This window comes from Heterocephalus glaber, unplaced genomic scaffold (genome assembly GCF_053883595.1).
Source record: "Heterocephalus glaber isolate CG9 unplaced genomic scaffold, H.glaber_assembly_v1.0 deba00001666, whole genome shotgun sequence".
Lineage (NCBI taxonomy): Eukaryota > Metazoa > Chordata > Mammalia > Rodentia > Bathyergidae > Heterocephalus > Heterocephalus glaber.
The window spans coordinates 22,977,039-23,000,541 of NW_028258406.1; the positions used below are offsets into that span (position 1 = coordinate 22,977,039).

General features: G+C 37.5%; 1 pseudogene; it reads left to right on the plus strand.

Moving 5' to 3' along the window:
- The first annotated feature begins 11,146 nt into the window (after nucleotides 1–11,146).
- Nucleotides 11,147–23,503, plus strand: part of LOC101724047 (eukaryotic translation initiation factor 4E-binding protein 2 pseudogene) — a 39,574-nt pseudogene continuing 27,217 nt past the window's right edge.

The window sequence follows — 23,503 nt, forward strand, 5'->3', positions numbered from 1 at the left end:
ACACAGCACAACTGTGGCTGGAGAGCAGGCCTCACCATAAGGACAAAATGACCAGCCTTATGTACTTCCTCTAAAGACAAACACCGGGCCTAATAAAGTCTAGATTGACATCAATCACCTCTGTGGGTGACCAAGACCTCCAGACCCATCATGTCCTAGGAGAAGTCTGTTCTTTCCATGCACACTTGTTACGTGACTTGTTTACTCATTGGATCACTATTACCTAAGCAACTATACTGGTAACCTTCTGGTCGATCACAGCTGTAACCCACGTTGTACCCATGTGGGTTTTGCTGTATAAAACTTCTCTATAAAAAGTAAAATGGGGTCCCTGGCCACCCAATCAGGACCCCTCCTGCCTCTCAGGAGCTATCCTCTCAATAAACTTTTTCCTATTAACCTCCATTGTTCCTAGAATTCATTATTCAATTTTTAGTGAACACAAACTTGGTGAATCAGGGCTGGGGATTTAGCTCAGTGGTTTCACCGCCTGCCTTGCAAGCTCAAGGACCCAAGTTCAATCCCTGGTACCCCCCCCCCAAAACAAACTTGGTGTATCAGATATCTAACAGGTTGGGAGATACGATTTTCATATTTCATCTCCTATATCATATTGGAAGTTCCACCAAGATAGATAATTGGAAGGAGGTAAGAATTTGCTTTTGTTTCATAAATTCTGGATTGTGTCCCACTTAGGTAATCAAAATTGTCATCCTTGAATTTTATGTCTTGCCTTTTGCTAACTGCTTTATTCCTTGAGTTTTTACACATTGCCTTTTGTTAAAATGATTATGATGTTTATTTAAAGGGATATTTTACTTTTGCAGACAAGGCCTTATGTTTCCGTGTTATATTGTTCCTCGCTTGACCAGGTAACTCTTAATGTGAAACGTAATGTTACAGTGCCACCTAGTGGACAATGATGGTAATTACAAGTAAATTTAGAAAATGCTGCAAAATGGGTCTTTTTTTTTTTTTTTTTTTGGTACCGGGGATCGAACTCGGGTCCTTGAGCTTGCGTAGCAGGCGGAGAAACCACCGAGCTAAATTCTCTGCCCCAAAAATGGGTCTTTTTATGAAATCCAATTTATATTTGGAAAACATATATGCCTATTAATAAATCATGGGATCCCTTCCACCATGTAAAAATGATAGATCAGCGGCTATTCTTTTTTTGTTGTTCTTTTATTGGTACATTTTAGGTATACAATTCATTTACATTTATCACTGGGTTCTTGTACATATACATGATATATCTTGGTTCTTTTTTTTTTTTTCTCCCATTACCTGTGCACCCTTCACCCCCTCCTCCCTTCCTTATTTACATAGATTTCATTTCCATTTTTTTTTCTTTTCTCATAGTTTTCCTCAGCGGCCATCCTTAAGACTTGGGGGACAGGTTTCACTGAGACATTCTGGCCCAATCCTCTATACTCTAGAGCCTTTTTTGCCTCAGTTTCCTTTCTGGTCTGATCTTCCATTGGTGAGGAGGCAGTCTTAGCTCTTGAGATTCCCCATTCCTGCCTTTCCAGGCTGAGTGATGACTCACGAGTAAGTTGTCTCAATAACTGTGAGCATGAGAAGAAAAGACGTCATTTTCCCGATTTCATTTCCAATCTTTCCCCTGTCACTTTATACTTTCTTTTAGAGGCATATAAGGTTAGAGAGGAGAGAAACTCTAAAATCTCCCAACCTTTCCCTCCCATGAAACAACTGAGAACCTTTAAGCTGAGCTCGTGGGAAATGAGTGTTTGCTAATGCCGAAGACAGGAAAGTACCAGACAGGTAGCTAGACTCCTTTCTGGAGACAGATCTTTGGTTGTATGGACCATTAAAAGCTGCGAAGACAACTGAGGGGTCATGGCCAGGGCTACTCTCTGACCGCTACCCAAAGGTCCCTCAGTGCAAGCTGTGTCCTGACAGCCCAGTTGGGTAAGTAGCAGAAAAGTCTCCACTTACCCTACCTTCACTTTTCAGGACTTCTCTGCTAGTAAGTTGGAAACTCCAGGCAGAAGCAGTTTGCAACAGCTGTTTGCCTTTCACAGAACAGCTTCTAGAGAAGCAACTATACTTGTATCCTCATTGGTTGATCATAGCTGTAACCCACGTTGTACCCATGTGGGTTTTGCTCGGTAAAACTTCCTTGTAAACTGAGGACCCTGGCTACCCACTTATATCCACCCTTGCCTCTCAGGAGCTATCCTCTCAATAAATATTTTCCTACTCTTAACCTCCATTGTTCCTAGTACTCATTCTTTGATTTTTATTTTTATTTTGGGTACCGGGGATCGAACTCAGGTCCTTGCGCATGTGCAGCAGGCAGACTTTGATTTTTAGAGAACATAAACTCACCATATCAGACATCTAACAGGTTGGGAAGTATAATATTTTCATATTTCATCTCCTGTATCACATGTACTTTTATTAATGTAACATAAATAAAACTTTCTATAGTATTACATGAGGCAGTTTAATACACAGAACATTAATATTTGTGATGGGCCTTCTGAGGGTTAAATGTAGAACCCATACCTCTTAATACTTACTTTTTAAAATGAGCAATGTGTGAGAGAAATACATGAAGGGAATGAAGCTTCAGTACTTGGCCCATGTTTTTGCTAATGTAATAGTCCTATCCATACCATTCGATATGTTTGCTTTGTAAAATAAGCAATAACAAGTTGTTTTAGCTCTTGCACTCCAAGGGATTTAATCTTTACTCTCAGTTGACTATTTGGTCAATTCTGTTTACTAGATAATGTTAATAAAGACTGTAAGAGCCTTCATGAATTCTCAATCAAATATTATCTTGTCTCTTTGCTTGTTCAGATTAATTCCAAATGCAAAAATGATTCAGTCTATAACAGCTCTAGGGGATGAAGGATTTGCCTTGATAAATTACTTTGTTGTTTACTTGCAAAATAAAAATTAAAAAGACAATTATAGGCTCTTTGGTACTGACCTCAGTTTGTTTACCATCACACTGTGCTGCCTCTCTAGGCAAACAGCAGGCAAATAATTAAAATTAATAAAGAGGGAACAAGTTTTCTGAATACAGAATCAATGTACTCCCAAATGATTTCATTCTTATGTAATGGCAATAATCACTTAGAAAATGTAATTTCAAAAGAGACACTACATAAAAATAGCAATTCCAAAAAATGGAATGGAATCATAAAGATGTTAGTTCTACCAAAATTAATCTATGAATTCGGTGTGATTCTAATAAAAATTTCAAGATTTATTTTTATAGTACTGGACAAATTGATCTTAAAATTTATGTGTAAGAGGCTAAATTTGAAAATAAGCACCAAAGTAGTGGATCTATTCTAGCTTAGACAATTATTATAAAGTTAAGTTAAATGATATGGTATTGGTGCAGAGACAGATGTATAAGCCAACAAGATGGAGCAGAACACCTAGAATATGGCATATATATGGCAGGATTCAGTGATGAAAGACTGGAGTATGTATCTAATAAAAGGTGTTGGAATTTTTGGTTACTGAGATATTTTACTATAACAAAAAGTAAATATTTGATCTTTGTCTCCAGTCCCTGACACACATTTCCTAAAAGTCTCGAAGTCTCTGGAATGACAAGATTGAGTTAATCATCAATGGTTAACCGTGAGACAATGATTAACAGTGAGAACCAAACCATCTTCAGGCTAAAGACAGGGCCCAGGCAGTGGGAGAAATACTTCTCTTGAGGTCTGTCATTTAGAACTTCCACTATTACCGGAATTCAGAGCCCAAATTAGATGGTAACTTGTCTTGGGTTACTAGAACAAGTTTCAGTCTTATTGTGAAAGCCAAGTAGCATCAGGGACTTGTTGGCACTGTCTCTGAGATTCAAAATCTGTTCTTTGTGGTTGGGACAGAGATAGGTATGTTATCATGCAAGTGGAGGGAAGAGCTTTATGGCAATACTTCAGTGTGGGAGGAAGTTAGGGCTAGCAAGAATTGGAGGGATAATCTCCCTGTGTAGGAACTCCTCTCTACCTACTTGGTGTAAGAAGGAAGTGGTCATGACCTAATCAGCCTTGTTTATAGCTGTTTATGTTATAAATACGTGCTCATGGCTCTTTCTGCTGACAGGGAGTTTTCTTGTAAATAAAATTAAAATAGGTTTATACATAGAGTGTATGGGATGCAAATTCTAAGAATAATGTTCCAAGAAAGTACATAAGTGTTTAAACTGGCAATTTAAACACCATTGCATGTAGTGCCATTCACAGTTATTACTTAAATATTTGTTATAGGCTACAGGTTTTGCTTATTTGATTTTTTTGTTTATTTTTGTATTTTGAGGTGAGCTCTTGCTATGTTGCCCATGCTGGTCTCAAACTTCTGGGCTCAAGTGATCTTCCTACCTCTGACTACATGTATGTACCAATGTGCCCAGCCTTAGGCCACAAGGTTTTGTCCTTTTTTTTTGGTACCAGGGAGTGAATTTAGGACCTTGCACTTGTGAGGCAGGCAGTAGAAACACTGAACTAAATCCCTGGCCCCAAGGGTTTTTCTTTTTCTTTTTTTTCCCCATTAAGTTTATTGGTACATTTTAGGTATAAAATACAGTTACATTCATCATTGGGATCTTGTACCATTACTTGAGTATCTTGGTTATTTTTTTCCCTATTCCCCTGCCCTCCCTTCACCCCCTCCACCCTTTCCTATTTGCAAAGACTTTGTTTCCATTTTTTTCCTTTTCTCATATTTTTTTCTTTTCCCTTTTTTCCTTTCCCCTACCCCTCCCTCTTCCCCTGCACCTTTAGAACTTTTCTTCCTGTTACAATATCAATTATACATTTTTTAAATTACAATATCAAGATTTAGGAGACATTACCACAGATTTTACAGAGTTTAAAAGGATATAGAAAGCATATTTCAAAGATCTGTTTTGAAATAAATTTGACAACTTCTAAGAAGTACCTTGGAAGACAAATTAATGAAACTATCTCTGGAGGAAAGGTTTTTTTCTTTTTAAAAATATTACTAAGCTTAGCAGTTCTAATTTCATTAAAATTTAGAAACAAAGTATTATAAAAGTATAAAACAACTTATGATTTCAGGAATTCATAAGAATTTAGATTCCATATTCCTGAGTCCTATAAGTTCCTATATTTTGCAAATTTGGAAACTCTGGGTGCAACTATTATGAACTGAAGATCAGTAGTTCTTTCCTAATTGTTTTAGGGGCAGCATGCTAAAGAGAGAAAAAGTCTTCCAATAATAACTAACACATGAGTGGAAGCAGAGAGCCAGACTTAATTTAGAAAAATCAATATAATGTTTCTTGCACCTTAACATTGTGGAACAAATTCATGTTTTGAAATTTATTATCTATTTAATCTTACAACTTCTTATGTTGTTCATTTCCTTTGACAGAAAGAGAAACAGTAAGATGATAATACGCATTTAATGAGCTAGCTCAGAAGTAGAAACTAGGAAAGAAGAGCCCCTTAGCACTGTGAGAGATCATCTGGGTGAAACTAATGGAGAATACAGTCCAACTGATGGGAACTTCTGAAAAGGCTGCACTCGGACTCACATTAGGCAGCATTACCGATACCAGGCTCAGCTGACATCACCGGAATTTAGCATCTCTCCATTTCTTAGCTCCTTGTCTTCTGTGCCAACTTCATTCACTCCCAGACTTTATATGGTGGTGTTACGTCCAGAGCAGCACAGCACACCAGGCCATGTCATGTCCTGCCACTGCTCTGCTGAACACAGCTCCCAGTGATCTGAAACCTGGCACCAGTAAAGAATTTAAGCAAGGCAAAGTTTAGTATTGAAATGAGATGAAATATGAAAATACTTTATCTCCCAACTGTTAGACATCTGATATGCAGAGTTCATGTTCTCTAAAACTCAAATAATGAATCCCAGGAACAACGGAGGTTAACAGTCGGAAAATATTTATTGAGAGTGTAGCTCCCGAGAGGCCGGAGGGGTCCCGATTGGGTGGCCAGGGACCCCACTTTACTTTTTATAGAGAAGTTTTATAGCGCAAAACCCACATGGGTACAATGTGGGTTACAGCGGTGATCAACCAATAAACTTACAAGTATAGTTGCTTAGGTAATAGTAATCCAATGGGGAAAAAAGTCATGTAATAAGGATGCATGGAAAGAACAAAGATTTTCCTAGGAAATAATGGGTCTGGAGGTCTTGGTCACCCACCAGGGTGACAGATGTCTATCTAGACTTTATTAGGCCCGGTGCTTGTCTTTTGAGGAAATATGCAGGCCTGGTCATTTTGTCTTTATCTTGAGGCCTGGTGTCCAACAGATGTGTCTCCAGCCACAGTCAGTTGTAATGTGTTTGACCTTTGTCCTGACTCTCTCAAGGACCTAGCCCTATCTGACTGCATTTAATGAGGGCTTACCATTTAAGGGCTTATTTGTTCTTCACACAAATAGATGTGATGTTAAATGAGAACTATAATAATTATGTTTGTCTTCTCCAGAAGTGAAAGGAAATGAAGGTTTTTAAAAAGCTTTATTGAGGTTACTTAACTATTATTCATATACCATTCAATTCACTCTTTTAAAGTATACAATTCAATAGCTTTATGTTTACAGGGTTGTGCAGCTATTACTTTATAGATATATCACCACTCTCTAATTTTATAACTTTTTCATCAGCCCAAAAAGAAACCCTATACCCATTATTAGTTATTTCCTTATTCTTTTCCCAACCCCCCCACTTGAGCCCTAGGATAGATATTCTAGACAATACATATAAATAGAATTCCACAATTTGTGATCTTTTATGAATGGGTATTTTACTGAGGTTTGTCCAACTGTGTACTATAATCTTTCCCTTTTATCTTTGAATAATAGTCTATTGCATAGATAGCACATTTAAAATATCCATTATCAGTTGATGGACATTTGGGTTGTTAGTATTTTTTGCCTACTATGAATGATACTACTGTGAACATTTTAATACAAATCGGTGTGGATGTTTTGTGTGGGTAGGTACTATACCTAAAAATAGAATTGTTGGGTTATATGGTAACTCTGTATTTTACCTCTTGAGGAACTGCCAAGCTGTTTTCCAAAGTGGCTACAGCACTTTACATTATCAATAGCAATGTATGAGGGTTCTAGTTTCCCCATATTTTTGTCAACCCTTGTTATTTTTTTATTATAGCCACTTGAGTCTGAAGTGTTATTTCATTGTGAGGAAATGTGTACTGATAATTCTTTCTCCATTATAGTACTATCATAGAAATAGTTTTTTGTTAACTTTATTAGGCATGTTATTATCCTGTTTATATAGAAGGTTTTTTTTGTTACCAGGGATCGAACTTGGGTCCTTGTGCTGGCAAGGCAGACAGCAGAACCACTGAGCTAAATCCCTATCCCCTAGAAGACTTTTTTAAAGTTAGGAAAACATAACATTTGGTCATAAACATATATGTTAATGTCAACTCTTGTTAAATAACTATATTTTCTAAAGGGAATAGACCATATTAATCATTTTATTTTCCTTGATGTTAAGGTGAGTTTCAGTATTTTGAAATTAAGAGAGTTTTTTATTTTTTGTATATAATTTTGTTTATAAATTGCCTTATTCCAAAAAGTATCAAGCTTTTTATGAATTTCTGATTGTACACTAAGTGAAGACACTACCCTTGAAACCACTGCTCTTTTCTCTTTATAGTTTTCTTAGGTGAATTACCCATTCAAGTGGTTAGTTATAGATATTTCCTCCTTCTATCTTCAAACTAATAAATTTAACTGCTTTTAATCTTTCCCAACCTTAGTTTTCCACAAGTTCCCCAAACATAACATTTTCAATACTTAACCCATTATATCCCTCTGCTGCCAACATGCTCATCCTTTTAATTTCCCTTATCAATAATTAGTACCCAGACATTCAAGGAAGAAACAAGAATTGTTTTTTCTCATTTTCCACACGTTTTGCTGATTTTGTCTGATTTCTTAATCTGTCCCTACTCTCAGTTCTTACTACCACTCTGGTTTTTCAGATCTTTGACATCTCTCTGTAAGCTGCAGAGTAGCCTTCTAAAAGAATCCATGACCCTTCAGTGTGGGTCTTCTTAAATTCTTTCCCATCATGACTTCCAGGCAGCCTACATAGAAGAAAATGATCACGAAGCTTCCCCTCTTAAAATCCTCCAATGATTATTTCCTACCAAATAAAGTTTGTACTTTCTAACTGGTGTACAGGGCTTTTTATTTCTGCAGTTTCACATGCTATTCTCTACATTTGTAATAGATCAGTGTGCGCTATTTTCTCTAAGCTCTCCCTTTTGTTCAATGTTTCTATTTATAGTATTTGTCCATTATGATTTTTCTCTGGAATTCCTACACCACTCTTTTTTCTTCTTGCTAATTATCTACCATCCTTCAAGTCTGAGCTCAAGTAACATCTCCTTTAGAATATCTACCTTGAAGTTCCAGAGTGGGTCAGTGGCCCTACTTTCTGCTCCACAGGATATTGATCTCTAACTTTTCACTTTAAACATTCTTTTAAATCTACTTCCTTAGTATAAAGTTTGTTATAATTTTAATATATGTAGTGTTTCTGTGTCTTTTTCTTTTGTGCATGTGTCATTTGTTTTCTGTGCATGGTACCTAGCTAGAATAATCAGCCTTGAAAAGTAGAGATCAAATATGCCAGCCCCACTCAGCCTATCCTTGCCTTATCTGCCACCACTATTCTCTTGCTTGGGATTATGTATTTGTCTTGGTTTCTGCTGGACCTTATGAGTCCCTACCAGCAAGTAGCCATTTCACTTTAGTTCATTAGACTGACCTTGAAATGTGAATCTGGTGTAAATTCAAGTCCAAACATGAATGTAAAGCTGGTTATAAAACATTATGAAAACTGTTTCCCGTAGAGACAACTGATTTGTTGTTGATTCAGTTTGCCAGCCTGCAGAACTTTCCAAGTTTATCTTTTCAACAGATGTTGACAAGGCCAGTGTGGGTGCCTGGGTTTATATGAAGGCCTGAGATTTAGTTTCTCACTGTGTCAGGTTTAAATCTTATTATTAATCAGCAAAATTCTACAATCTCAGGATTATGTTAGCATTTCAAAGTCCTCTATTGCCATCTTATTCCCAGTAAATGGATCCTCAACTCCAGCTCTGAAGATAGCATCCTCTGTGACTCCTGGAGTCACCAGTTCCCTCTCAGAAAAAATAGTTGATACAATTGGAAACAATTGGCTAAATGCACCATTGACATCTGTTCAAATCCGCTTTATTCAGAACATCATACAGGACACATTAGATGACTTCAGAGAAGCATGCCACCAGGACATTGTGAATTTGCAAGTGGAGATGATTAAATAGTTTCATATGCAACTGAATAAAATGCACGCTTTGCTTGATACTCAGTGAATGAAGGTTTAGTGGCTGAAATAGAAAGGCGAGAAGAAAACAAAAGACTACAGGCCCACTTCTGAAATTTCAGTGAATACCATTTTTTTTTTTTTTTTTTTTAGGATATAGTTATTTTCACTTTATTTTTTCAGTTCTTTGTGGTGACACCAAAAATCCTAGCTTTTATAAAGTTTCACTCTTAATTTATATAGACAGCTTATAAAGTAAAAGTTTTTACATATACCACATCCTTTATCTCTAAAATGATAACCTCCATGAGAGTTCCTATGCTTCTTGTGATAGATTCTTCATCAAATCCCTCTAAGTAACAACAGGAGAGAGAGACTGTGTTACATAACAGCAAAATGGCAAGCCTTCCTATGTTTTCTACTAAAAAGCCCCCAAACTCAAGTATCTCCTGAGTCTGAGTTAGGTCCAGTTTCTCTGTCTGGCTTTCTCACCTTGGAGAGTGTTTTCACCAGTACACAATGTTCTTGGCTCCACTTCCTGAAATGAGATTTGACAGCTGTTCCACAATGCAGAGCAGCCTTGCATAACAAGGCAGCTGAAGAACCCCAAAAGAAAACCATAATGAAGGCTGTGCTGAGTGGGCTTGTGGCTACATAGAATACACCTAGCAACACAGAAAATAGTTGTGACAAGGTCACACGAATGACTATCACTATGGAAATGCTCGGATTTTCCCAATAAACCTCCTAATTGTACCAACATATCGCCAGCAGTGACCTTCTCCATGTGCACTTGTGTGGGAGAGAACTGCTCCTGACACAGAGTCTGAATTCTTTCTGGCATGTTCTTGGAAGTCGGGTATGACCCTCCTCCTCCCCTTCCCTTTCTCTTTTTTATAATGCCACAATACCGACACATTTTTAAATAACAGAGTCATTTTAATGGGAAGAGTCAAATACTGAGAATTCTGACCTTGTTAGCAGGCTTTTAAAAAATTTAATGCAACACAATCTCTTTCCTGAGCATACTTTTTAAAAAAAGCAGGTCCTAGCTGGTTTTAACTTTTTAGTTACGAAGCAGATGACTTCTAAGAATCATAATTGGTCCTGTACTCAGCACTTTTGGGCTGTACAGAATTTGCTCACAAAGCCATGTATTAAAGTAATATTGAAAAATAACTGGAAGATACAACCTTGAAATTGTGAACCTTTTCATATTTTGGAATTTGCTCATTTTCTTTCAGAGTTGCTCTTCTAACAAGTGATGTCAAAAATGTCATCCACTGTGACACGGACTCAGTGTTTCAAGCTGTTGAACAGGTCATCATCCCTGTCCTGTTGGATGACACCCTTTTCTCTGACACTCCATCCTGGCCTATAGCATCTTTCTTATCATGTGTTTCTTTCAGGACTCCCATATGTTTTTTGTATGCTGGCTCTCTGTTTAAGGTTTTGTATCCTATGTGGTCATAAATTGGGTTTATCGTCATCTTGGCAATGTATTCTGCAGCGTTGGTTTCAATATAGAGAGTAATCAAGCCATCAGTCACCAGATTGTGGATGGACTCAAAGCGTTTCTCCCCAACAAAGTGCTTTCCATCGTAGTAGAGCCTGAAGTTTCTGGTTTGACTTCCAAATCTTCTACTGATATAGTCTAGCAAATACCACATATAAGGTATCCTGAAATCTCTGTGTTCTGGCAAACTGGCTATAAAAGGTTGGGTAATTATTTGGAACCTTGAGCTCTTTCTTACAATGGATGTTCCAGTTTTAGAAATCCACTGAATCTTAAAGCCAAAGTGTAGGTTCCTGGATGCCGCTGACTCTCTTGAATGAGGTAACTCCCCTCAGCCACACTCAAGAGCTGGTCAGCTGCTTCTCAGATCATGCTGTGAAACTTTCTTCCATAATACTTTGGTCTGTTTTCTACCTCCTCCCCCTCAGTTGCAGCCCTGCAGTCTGGAGCTAGCGGCAGCTGTGAATACCTTAATGTTTAGTAATTTTTGAAGTTTCTGGTAACACAGAACTACACAGAATCAGTATTGTGTTCATGACCTCTGCGGGATGTTTTTTCAGGTTCAGGGTGTTGAGATTTTGTACCAACCATTATTTCATCCTCTCTGTCAAAAATATTTATATATTTATATTAAATACTACAATATTTCATCTGCCTTAAGAAAATTCATAGGGTCTTTATTTTCTGAAAGCTTTAATTATACACTAGGTGCCCTTTTTCATGAGCGAATAAAATTTCATAAAAATGGAATTTCATAAAAAATGTTTGGTTTTTAATTACCTTTTTTTACTGATACATATTTGATTGACTAATTACCTTACAAATTTTTGGGGTATAGTTGAGATTTAAAACTTTCACGTGCTCTCTATTTTTATGCAGAAAGAAATTTTAAAATGGCATTTGATTTTTTTAAAGCCACTGATGAATAAAACACAGAGTTGGCTAGTAATTATTTTATTAACTTGATAACATTAAGTATGACTATTTATTTCTTGTACATGTGATAATTTTTGAAATTTTGAATTGTACAAACTATATCTTTTGCATTTATGCTACTATACTCCTGCTAGCTCTCTACTCCTGCTTGGTATTTATTAGCTAACTTTGTGAGAGCTAATATATCTGCTGATCATTTTATGAATTATTCCCAGATTTTTAAAAAGGGAAGCATTTAGTGTATTGTTTGCCTCAACTATTAATCTGCCATCTCAGGCAGTCACAGTGTTAACCAAAAAAGCTTTAGGTTTTTGGTTTGGGCACATTTCCAGAGCATTCCTAGCTTCTGTGTTGGCTTACCACTTTCGTTTTAGCTCTAGGTGGTGTGTGTGTGTGTGTGTGTGTGTGTGTGTGTGTGTGTGTGTGTTAGAGAGAGAGAGAGAGAGAGAGTTTTAGTACTCTCATTATTGTCTAGTGAGTTTGGCAGTGTGTTTAAAAGTATGTTTGGAGTGATAGTGAAAAAGGCAAGCCAGGGATCTCCAAATTTTTTTTCCTTCATAAAAGCTACAAGAACACTGCCAAAAATTGTCAAAATCTATTTTTTTCAGAACTTTGGATATTAACCAAAGGCTTTCATCAATCTGGGGAGCATTTATTCAAGATCATAGTCTTAATTCTGGTGTTACCAGTTAGCTTTGTGGTACTTACTTGCTCTACATCCATTGCATCCTCCCTAGCTCCATGGTAGTCTCGAAAACTAGTATCCTGAAACTGTGGTGAAAACTGGCCTCCTGACAGCCATTGCAAAGAATAAAAAGGGTTGGAACTTCTTAAAAGCCTTATCCCAAGAGAACTGTCATTAGTAGACTTGACTAGAAGATCTGTGGAACATCCCACTCACAAGACTGTCTTTATTTGGCCTGATTTGGAGCTCATCTAGCCTTGAGAAGGTTTATAGAAAATAAATCAGAGGAAATTGTTTAACATCATGGCTTCCTGAGGTATAAATAACAGTTGAGGCACACAGTAGGATAAATGAAATGTTTCAAAGAAAAATTGTGGAGGGAGATGTCCATAGGGAGCATTGAAAAGCTGTAATATACTCTTGTGGCTATAGAGGGTCACTGTAGACCTTGGATTATAAGCATGTTTAGGATTTTGCATATTTAGGAAAGACCTGAAAAGGTCCAAAGCTTTCACCTTTGGCTGACCTTGAGGCTCTGCTCACCCAAAGAAATAAAGGTTGAAGTGGAGTTGTAAACTGCCTGGCTGATGTTAAAGGCATACTCTAATAGTCACATAAAGCCACTGGCGAAAACTGAGAAACTTACTGATTCCAAGCATCAGAGGAAATCTGTATCCAATTATTAGCTGCCCACTATGTTAACCAAGCAGATTTCAATGTCCATACCATACAAAGAATAGAGAGTTTGCAGAATTAATTCAGATCAAGTCACCAAACAAAACAAAAGCAATAATAAGTAGACCCTGGGGAAAGAGAAGAGTTTGATTTTCAGAGCTGTCACATTATATTATGTAAGTGTTCAGTTTTTAACAATAATAACAAAACAAAACAAAAAAACAACAACAATGCAGACATGAAAAGAAACAATTATGGTTCAATGTTATTATTTAAATATGATGTATCCCCAAAGACTGATGTGTCTTGAGTCTTACCAAAGATTCTCATATGGCTTGATTCCCAATGCAGCAGTGTTCAGAGGTGGGATCTTGAGAAGTGATTGGATTGTGAGGGCACTAAATTAATCAATGGATTAACACATCAATGAATTCATAGCTGAAAGGGCTATTAGAAGGTAGGGCCTAATTGGAGAAAGTAGGTCACAGAGGGCATGGTTTTGAAGGCTGTAACTTTCCCAAGGCTCCTTCTCTTTTACTGCTTCCTGGCTACCATGAGGTGAGCAGCTTTTCTTTACTGTGCCCTTCTGCCATGATGTTTCTGCATTGATACAGGCATAAAAACAATGGAGCCAGCCAATGATGGACTGAAACCATGAGTCAAAATAAACTTCCCCTCCTTTAATACCTATTTTTCCTCTGTGTGGTATGGACATTGACGTCTTCTTGGTTAAGATAGTGGCTAGCTAATAATTGGATATAGGTTCCCTTGATGTTTGGAACCTGATTTTTCTCAGATATTTGGTTACAGAATGAAAAGCTGGCTAATACATCCACACACAAGAAAAAAGTAGTCAACAGAAAATATTACTTAGAAAACCTAGATGTTGGACTTACTAGACAAAGGACTAGAAAATATCTCATGTGTAGTTCATACTGGCCTTGAACTCACCATATGACCCAGGCTGGCCTTGAATTCTCTGGCAATCCTCTTTCCTTCCTGCCTTAGTCTCCTGAGTGCTGAGATTACAGGAATGCAGCACCACACTTGGCTAGATAAAGACTTCTTTTTTTGGTACTGGGGCTCAAACTCAGGGCCTTGCACTTGTGAGGCAGGAGCTAAACCACAGCCCTAGACAAAGACTTTTAGTCAGCTACTTTAATATGTTTGAAGAACTAAAGGAAACCCTGTCTAAAGGACTAAATGGTAATATGAGAATAATGTGTCTCCAAATAGAGAATATTAAAAATATTAAGAAAATAGAGAATAGAAATTATAATAAAGAACCAGACAGAAAGGTGCAGTTGAAAATATAACCAGGGCCAGCGATTTAGCTTAGTGGTTCCTGCACCTGCCTCGCAAGCACAAGGTCCCAAGTTCAATTCCCAGTATCCCACCCCCCCCCCAAAAGAAAAGAAAAGAAAATATAACAACTGAAGTGAAAAATTCACTGGACAGGCTTAACAGGATATTTGAGCAGGCAGATGAATTAGGTAACTTAGACATGGGTTAATTGATTTTATCTAATCTGAGGAATAGAAAGGAAAAAAAAAAGAAAAATAAACAGAACCTTGGAGACCTGTGGGACACTATTAAGCCTACCAACATTTACATAATGAAGGTCTCAGAAAAAGAAAATAAAAAAGAAGCAAAAGATTATTTGAAGGATGATTGGCAGAAGACTTCCAAGATCTGATAAAAACATTAATCTTTATACCCAAAAAGCTCAATGAACTCCAAGTAAAATCAAGAAGATAAACACTGAAGCATTCTAACCAAACTGTTGAAAGACAAAGAATTTTGAAAGCAACAAGAGAATTCACCACATACATGGAATTCTCAATAAAATCAATAGCTCATTTCTTATAAGAAACAATGGAGGCCAGAAACCAGTAGGATGACATATTCAAAAACTATGAAAAAGAAAAAAAGACCATCAAGAATTTAATAGCTAAGCTAGGCATGGTGGCATATGCCTATAATCCTCATACTCTGGGAGGCTGAGACAGAAGGATCACAAGTCCAATCCCAGGCTGGGATTTAGCACCTTGGTGAGACTACTTTCAAATAAAAATTTTTAAAAAGGCCTGGGGATGTAGCTTAGTGTGAAGGCCCTCGGTTCAATCTCCAGTACTAAAATAATAATAATAACAATAATAATGAGCAAAATGAAATCTAGATAATAGGAAACAGATCTTTTGTAAATGGGAAGAGGATGAGGACACGGAACAAAAGGAGGTAGGAAAGGGAAGGGGTCATCAAAAAGAATTAAAATGTATTATATATATGTACCAACTCACTGTGATTAATGAAATCATTATATACTAAAGGAAATGTTTGAGACTGAAGTGAAAAATCATCAGATAATAAAGTCCATGTCAAGAAATAAAGAGCACTGGGAAAAGTAACTTAAAAGGCAACATAAGGCAAAAAGCAAAAAATTATGTGTGTTAGTGTACAAAGATGTAGTTTATATGATAACAGCACAAAGAAAAGTGGGAAAGAATGGAGCTACTTGGGAAAAAAGGTTTTATATATCAGTTAAATTGATATTAATCTGAGCTAGTTTTACATATTAATTGTAAAATCCAGGGCAACTACTAAGAAAATAACCAAAAAATACAAAAAAAGTGACAAAAATTTGAATTATATAGTAGAAGGTATCTAGTACAAATTGCATATTATCAATAATTATGCTAAATGTGAATTAAATATTTCAATTAAAAGGCAATCATTTGCCCACCAGCCGCCCATGGAGCCGCGCAGGTAGAGCCGTGTGGGGAGCAGAGCACCCAGAACTGACTGAGCCCACCTCTGTCCGGCTGGCTACGCCCACTTGCGACCAAGGGTTTGTAAGGACCCCCCTGGCACGCCCTCCAGCAGCCCATGGAGCCTACAACAACAATGCCAGCCCCCCCGCCTCATGGTTGTGCAGCTACCTGGTTCCACGCTACAGAGACACAAGGGGACATAAAGGCCCCTGTTCTGAACTGCAGAAATGAACGAGAGGGGGCCCTCTCTCAGGCTCCCTGATGATAACTGAAGCCCACTGGAAATGTGAAGAGAAGCTCTGCAGTAAAGGGACACCGTAATTGGTAAGTTAGAGGGATCATCACCACCCATCAGAACCTGGATTATCTCCAGGGGAAAGGCAGCTGGAACTTGCAATAGAACCTTGCACAATTTAACCCTGCAGGAGGACAGGGAACTCAACTTGGGACTTGCAGCCAGAAATCTGCCTCAATCTCACGGGTCTATGGCTGGCTTATCGAGACTCATTGACATAACTGCACACTTCTGCCCACGTTGTCTATTGTGACAGAAGAGACATCATACCCTGAAGGAATCCCTTCATTTTTATCTTTTGTTTTCAAAATTACCATTTTTTTGCTCTTATTTTTAATTTTTTTCCTTTTTCTACTCTTTTAAAATTTTTTTATGTTTCTCTTTTTTCTTTCTTTTTGCCTCTCTCTCTCTCTCCCCACCCCCCTCCCTTTCTTGCTGTCCCACATTGTTCATCTCCCTTTGTGTTCCTATTTTGGTCCTAATTCCTATTTCTTCTTTATTTTTCTTTTCTTCTCTTTCCTTTGCTCATCTGTGTCCTCTGGCCTCACTGATAAGCTTCCTTTATCCTTCTACCTATCTCTCCCTCCCCAACTCCTTCTAACTCCCTATCCTGAAGAGTAAAGTTGCTATATTGAAGAGTTTATTCACTATAAACATATGTTGGGTTGGTCTGCGAATCTGATTTAATTCACACAGTTAAAGGTGATAGATTAATAACTACCACAAATTGTCATTTTCTAAGAGATACTCAATGCTATTGTGTTGCTAATTGTATCACTTGGGCTAAGGTATTGTGATTGATCTAATCAGTTGTCCTTCTTGGTACAACGAAAGTGAGACAGCCTCAGAGCCATTAGAGACTCAAAACCTAAAGACTAGCTATATCTGGAAGACACCTCTGAGAAGCAATAATTCCATAAGGGTTCTAAATACATCAACATACAAGGGAGGAAATTATAAAGATCAGAGGAGAAATCAATGCAATGGAGACTAAGAGAATGATACAAAAAAACCAATGAGGCCAAGAGTTGGTTCAAAAGAATCAACAAAATTGACAAACCCATAGCCACCCTTATCAGAAAAAGGAAAGGCCCAAATCCATGCAATTAGGAATGAAAAGGATGAAATTACAACAGACCCAGCAGGATCATCAATACCTAGTTCCAGAAGCTATATGCCAATAAGACGGAAAACATAGAAGAAATGGACAGATTCCTAGAATGATATGAATTACCAAAATTGAACGAAGACCTAAAAATTCTAAACACCCAATATCAAACAATGAAATTGAAAACATAATTAAAAACTTACTAATCAAGAAAAACCTGGGTCCTGTTGGCTTCACTGCTGAATTCTACAAGACATTTAGAGAGGAACTACTACCACTACTGTTTGAAATCTTCAATGAAATTGAAAGGGAAACAATACTCCCGAAATCATTCCTGGAAGCAAGCATCACCTTGATCCCCAAAGCAGAGAAAGACCTAATCGAAAAAGAGAAGTATAAGCCAATCTCACTAATGAACATAGAAGCAAAAATCTTTACTAAGATACTGGCAAACAGAATGCAGAAGATCATCAAGAAGTTCAGACACCCTGACCAAGAGGGATTCATCCCAGGGATGCAGGGACGGCTCAACATACGCAAATCAATCAATGTAATGCACTATATCAATAGAGCCAGAGAAAAAAACCATATGATCATCTCTAGAGATGCAGAAAAAGCATTTGACAAAATCCAACACATTTATGATAAAACTCTACAAAAAATCAGAATAGATGGTCTCTACGTCAATCTGATAAAAGCCATCTATGGAAAACCAACAGCCAATATCATACTAAATGGTCAAAAACGTAAATCCTTCACACTAAAATCAGGAACAAGACAAGGATGTCCACTATCACCTCTGTTGTTCAATATAGTTTTGGAAACATTAGCCATGGCAATTAGACAAGAGAAAGAAATAAAAGGAATAAAGATAGGAAATGAAGAAGTCAAATTGTCATTATTTGTGGATGACATGATCCTCTATATCAAAGACCCCAAGAACTCCACCAAAAGTCTTCCAGACTTAATAACCAAATTCAGTCAAGTAGCTGGTTACAAGCTCAACACACAAAAATCAATAGCTTTCCTCTACAAGAACAACAGACTCACTGAGAGAGAAATAAGGCAAACAATTCCTTTCTCATTATCATCCAAAAAAAAAATGCCTAGGAATCAACCTAATAAAAGAAAGACCTCTTCTCTGAAAACTATACCAGTCTGAAAAGAGAGATTGAAGATGATATCAGAAAATGGACAGACATCCCTTACACCTAGGTAGTGAAAATATAGTGAAAATGGCCATACTTCCAAAATTGCTATATAGATTCAATGCAATTCCAATTGAGATCCGAGCAGCATACTTCTTGGACCTTGGGTAAACAATCCAAAAATTCATATGGAACAAGAAGAGACCCAGAATAGCAAATGCCATTCTAGGTAACAGAGACATGGCAGAGGGTATCACAATCCCCAACTTGCAACTATCCTACAAAGCTACAGTGATAAAACAGCATGGCACTGGCAAAGAAACAGACCTGAGGACCAGTGGAACAGATTAGAAGATGCAAAACCAATGCCAGACACAGCCATCTCATCTTTGATAAAGGAGCCAAACACCCTCACTGGAGAAAAGATAGCCTCTTTAATAAATGGTGCTGGAAAAATTGGGCTTCAATCTGCCAAAGATTAAAACTAGACCTGTATCTCTCACCATGCACTAAATTAAAATCAAAATGGATTAAAGATCTAAATATTAAAATAAAAATACTGAACTGGCTGGAACAGAGTTTAGGTAGAACTCTTGAAGACTTTATGAATAAAACCAGTTGCCCATGAACTAGCACAATCAACAAGTGGGATCTCTTCTTGTTAAAAAGCTTCTGCACAGCAAGAGAAACCACCAGCAGTGTGAAGAGACAACCCACAATGTGGGAAAAAATCTTCACCTGCTCTTCCTCAGGCAAAGGTCTACTATCTCAAATCTATAAACAATTTAAAAAGATCAGACCTTCCAAATTTAAAGACCCAATCCAAAAATGGGCATCTGAAATGAACAGACATTTCTCAGACAAAGAAGTCGAAATAGCAAATAAATACATGAAAAAATGTTCAACATCACTGGTCATTCAAGCGATGCAAATGAAAACAACACTGAGATTCCACTTCACTCCAGAAAGAATGGCTGCTATCATGAAATCAACCAATAACAAATGCTGTCTGGGCTGTGGGGAAAGAGGAACCCTGCTCCACTGCTGGTGAGAGTGTAGACTGGTGCAAGCACTGTGGAAATCAGTATGGTGATACCTCAAAGAACTAGGACTGGAAGTCCCATTTGACCCCTCTATTCCACTGCTGGGGATCTTCCCCAAAGAATTAAAAGAATCATACCACAGTGATATATGTGTACCCATGTTTATAGTAGCACAATTTGTAATAGCTAAAACTTGGAAACTGCCCAAATGCCCATCAACTGGAGACTGGATCAATAAAATGTGGTTTTTTAATAAAATGGAGTACTACTTGGCTACAAAAAATAAGAAATTAGGGATATTTATAGCTAAATGGATGCACATTGAGTTGATACTCTTAAGTGAAATAAATACGACACACGTATAAATACTGAATAGTTTCTCCAGTGTCAGAAACTGAAAGTGTAAATAAGGACTAAAAGGTATGATAGACAATGTGAAGTAAGACGAAAAGGGGCAAAAGTGAAGGAGAAATCGGAGGGGTAGGGGGAAGGAAAGAAGGGAATGAAATATGAGAAAATGAAAGAAAGGAAACAAAGTCATTGTAAATAGGGAGGGATGGAGGGTTTGAAGGGAGAGCAGAGGAAGCGGGAAAAATAAGAACCAAGAGAGATTATGTAAAGGTGCAAATTTTCAATGATGAATGTTATTATATTGTATGCCTAAAATGTACCAATGATTAGAATGAATAATTGATAATGCAAAGTCTGAAGAAATGGTCCAAAGGGGTAGGGAAGTGGGAAGGCCGGGGGAAAGGAAAGAAGGGAAAGGAAAAATGATGAGAAATGAAACAAATGGAAATAAAGTCTTTGTAAATAGGGTAGGGTGGAGGGGGTGAAGAGAGAGCTGGGAATGGGGAAAAAAATAAGAACCACAATGCGTCATGTTAAGGTACAAGTTCCCAATAAGAAATGTAAATGTATTATATTCCTGAAATGTACCAATAAAAGAATTGAAAAAAGATAGTTTTGTGTATGTTTGTTTGGATTGAAAGTTGTCTTATTTAAGTTGAATCACTTTACTCCAAACTCTCATGGCCTTTAAGGTTTTTGAATGCCATCTGTGTGTGCTATTTAGATCCATATGTTAATTATGAAAAAGGCAAATCACTTACTTTCTGCAGAAAAGTAAGTGCAGGAACATAAGAATTTAATGAATGGCCTGGCCATTTTCTAAGTCTGCAAATCAAATTTTCCCCCAATATGTTCAATATAGATTTTAACTGCATGTAAGGGCACTATCGAAAGTTGATTCTGTATACTCAAGGAGAAGAAATTAAATGAAGTCCATTTGATTGCACATGCTGGACAAAACTAGCAGTAGGCTCTTCTATTCAAGCTATGCTTTATGAAACTGTCCATCTAGGTCCATCTGCTGGTGGAGGCCCAGATGTGGCAATTTGTTTTTCTAGTTTTTCCTTTTTCTTTCACAGATCGAACATCTAAAATCCCCAAGATGCAGCCTCCTTCTGTCTTCTCTCTGCAGCCTCTGCAAGTTTTGCTCTTTTCTCTTCCGGGTTAGGCGACCTGGCACAGCCCCATCCCGACGGTGCGCCAAGCACAGAGACTCCCCCTTTAAGGTTTTTGTTGAGAAGTCTGCCATCATTTTAAATGGTTTACCTTTATAAGTGTTTTGTTGCATTTCTCCAACAGCTTTTAAGATTCTGTCCTTGTTTTGAACTTCTGAAACTTTGACTGTGATGTGTCATGGATTCTTTTTCTGATTGTGATATTTGGGACTCCACATACACCTTCCTTCATGTTAAATTCTTTCTCCATACTTGGAAAGTTTTCTGCTATGATTTGTTTTTTTGGTACTGGGATTCGAACTCAGGAACTTATGCTTGCAGGCAATCACAGTGCCACTGAGCTAAATCCCCAGCTCTGCTACGATCTTTGTAAATAGATTTCTTTACGCCATTTTTACTATCTTCTGATTTTTCACAAATTGCAATTAATGTTAGCTTAGTTTGCTTTGCATCACTTAGCTGCTATTGGATGCATACATCATGATTTCTTATTGTTTTTGAGGTACTGTATCTCTGATTATGTGGTCATTGGCATCAGCTCTGTTTTCTCGTTCTGGCACTCTCCTCACATTGGTCACTTCTGCCGACCATATTATCAATATAATTTTTTATCTCCTGGATTTTTTTTTTCCAGTACCAGGGATTGAATTCAGGACCTTGTGCTTGCGAGGTAGGCCCCAGAACCACTGAGCTAAATCCCTGGCCCTCTCAGATTTCTATTTGATACTTTTTCTTGGACTCTAATTCTTTGCTAATCTGGTCATGCATGTTTTGCATCATTTTCTTTAGTTCAGCTACCTTTTTATTAGTGTCTTAAGTTCAAGGAGTATTTTATTAAATTCATTATCTGTTTAGTCATATATTTGAGCTTGCTGAGCACCTTATTAATCTTTTTTCTTTGTTTCTTCTTTTACTACTTTGTATAATTCAGCTCTTTGTCTTTTGATTTCCTTCCCAGAAATGCCCCACATGTCACATATCACCTGTGGGGTTTTGGGAGTTTGGAGGCATTTTTTTTTTTTTTTTTGCCTTGTTTTCTCAGGTTTCTGGTGTGTGTGTGTGTGTGTGTGTGTGTGTGTGTGTGTGTGTGTGTGTGTGGTGAATGTTGAGGGTTGATGGAAGTAGAACTATTGTTGGTAGGGAGATCTCTTTAGTTAGTGTCTGATTTCCAGTGATGCATTCTGAGCATGGCTAATTATAGGCCTCTTCTCTGTCCTGAGATCCAATCACTTTCATTAATTTTGGGAATGGAGGGTGCTGTGTAATTGGCCCAGCACCCAGTTCTTTGGAAATTTCCCACAGTAATGTTGATGATACAAAGAGAAACCAGATATTGGCATACAGTAAAAACCAATTAATAGCAACAGCTATGTCACCCTGATAATGGCAACAAAGTCAGCAATGATAATAAATGTCAAAGACAAACTGGATATTGACAGATCATAAGAACCACTAGAAGCTACCACTATATCACCTTCAACAACAGAAACATGATCTGCCATATAAAATAGACCCAAAGACAAACTAAATGTTGATATACAGCAAATATCTACTAAATGAAATAAATATATCATCATTAAAAAGAGAATTCAATAGTAACATCAACTAAATATCTAACAATTAATAAAGCTTAGCAGTTATAAAAATTAATAAAGCTTAGTGGGGAGGGTGGAAATGAGAAAAGTAAAATTTGAAAAATAAAATGAGGAGAAATGAAAGCATCCACTTAAAGAGTAAAAGAAAATTAATAGAATTAGATTAAAGTAATTGAGAACAAAAAAGAAAAAGGGGAAAAATAAAAAATGAGAAAAAGAAAAAAATTTCAACCCCCTCAACCCAGCAACAAAGAGGAATGAGTCCAGAAATTTCCTGTGTGTTTGATTGGTTGATTTCTTTCCAGAGTCTGCACTATTGGAATCTACCAGATATTGGGGCAGGGGTGGGGATAATGAGCCACTGGTTGACTTATTTTATTCCACACTTTTTTTGTGTGTGTGAATGCTGAGTCCTGATCCACTTTTCCTCCTGGATGTAGTTAATGGAGTCTTCCCTAGAGCTGTATTCACTCCAGCCACTCCCAGTTTCTGTATCCCTCTGTGTGCCCCAAATCACTGCTTTCTCTGCCTAGCTTCATAGCCTATGGTTTGTGAGGTACTTCCCTGTCCAGAGGCCCTTCTTTCCATACACACAAGTCTGTAGCAACTGTCCAAGGTGAAGAATATTTCTGATCACTTTGGATATAGGGAGATAAAACATACCACTGAGCTCTGTGCTAGAAGTAGGTAATGGGGGTGGTCTGCTGTACTTAATGCCATCACTTTCGTACCCAGCCTTTTCAGAATATCAGATGCTATGGCCCTGGCTTCTGACCACAAAGGGTGATACCACTGTGTCCTGAGATTGCCATTTCTCAAACTTCTCAGTGAGTCTATTTCTAACTTATATCCTCTCTGTGACTCTCTTATGG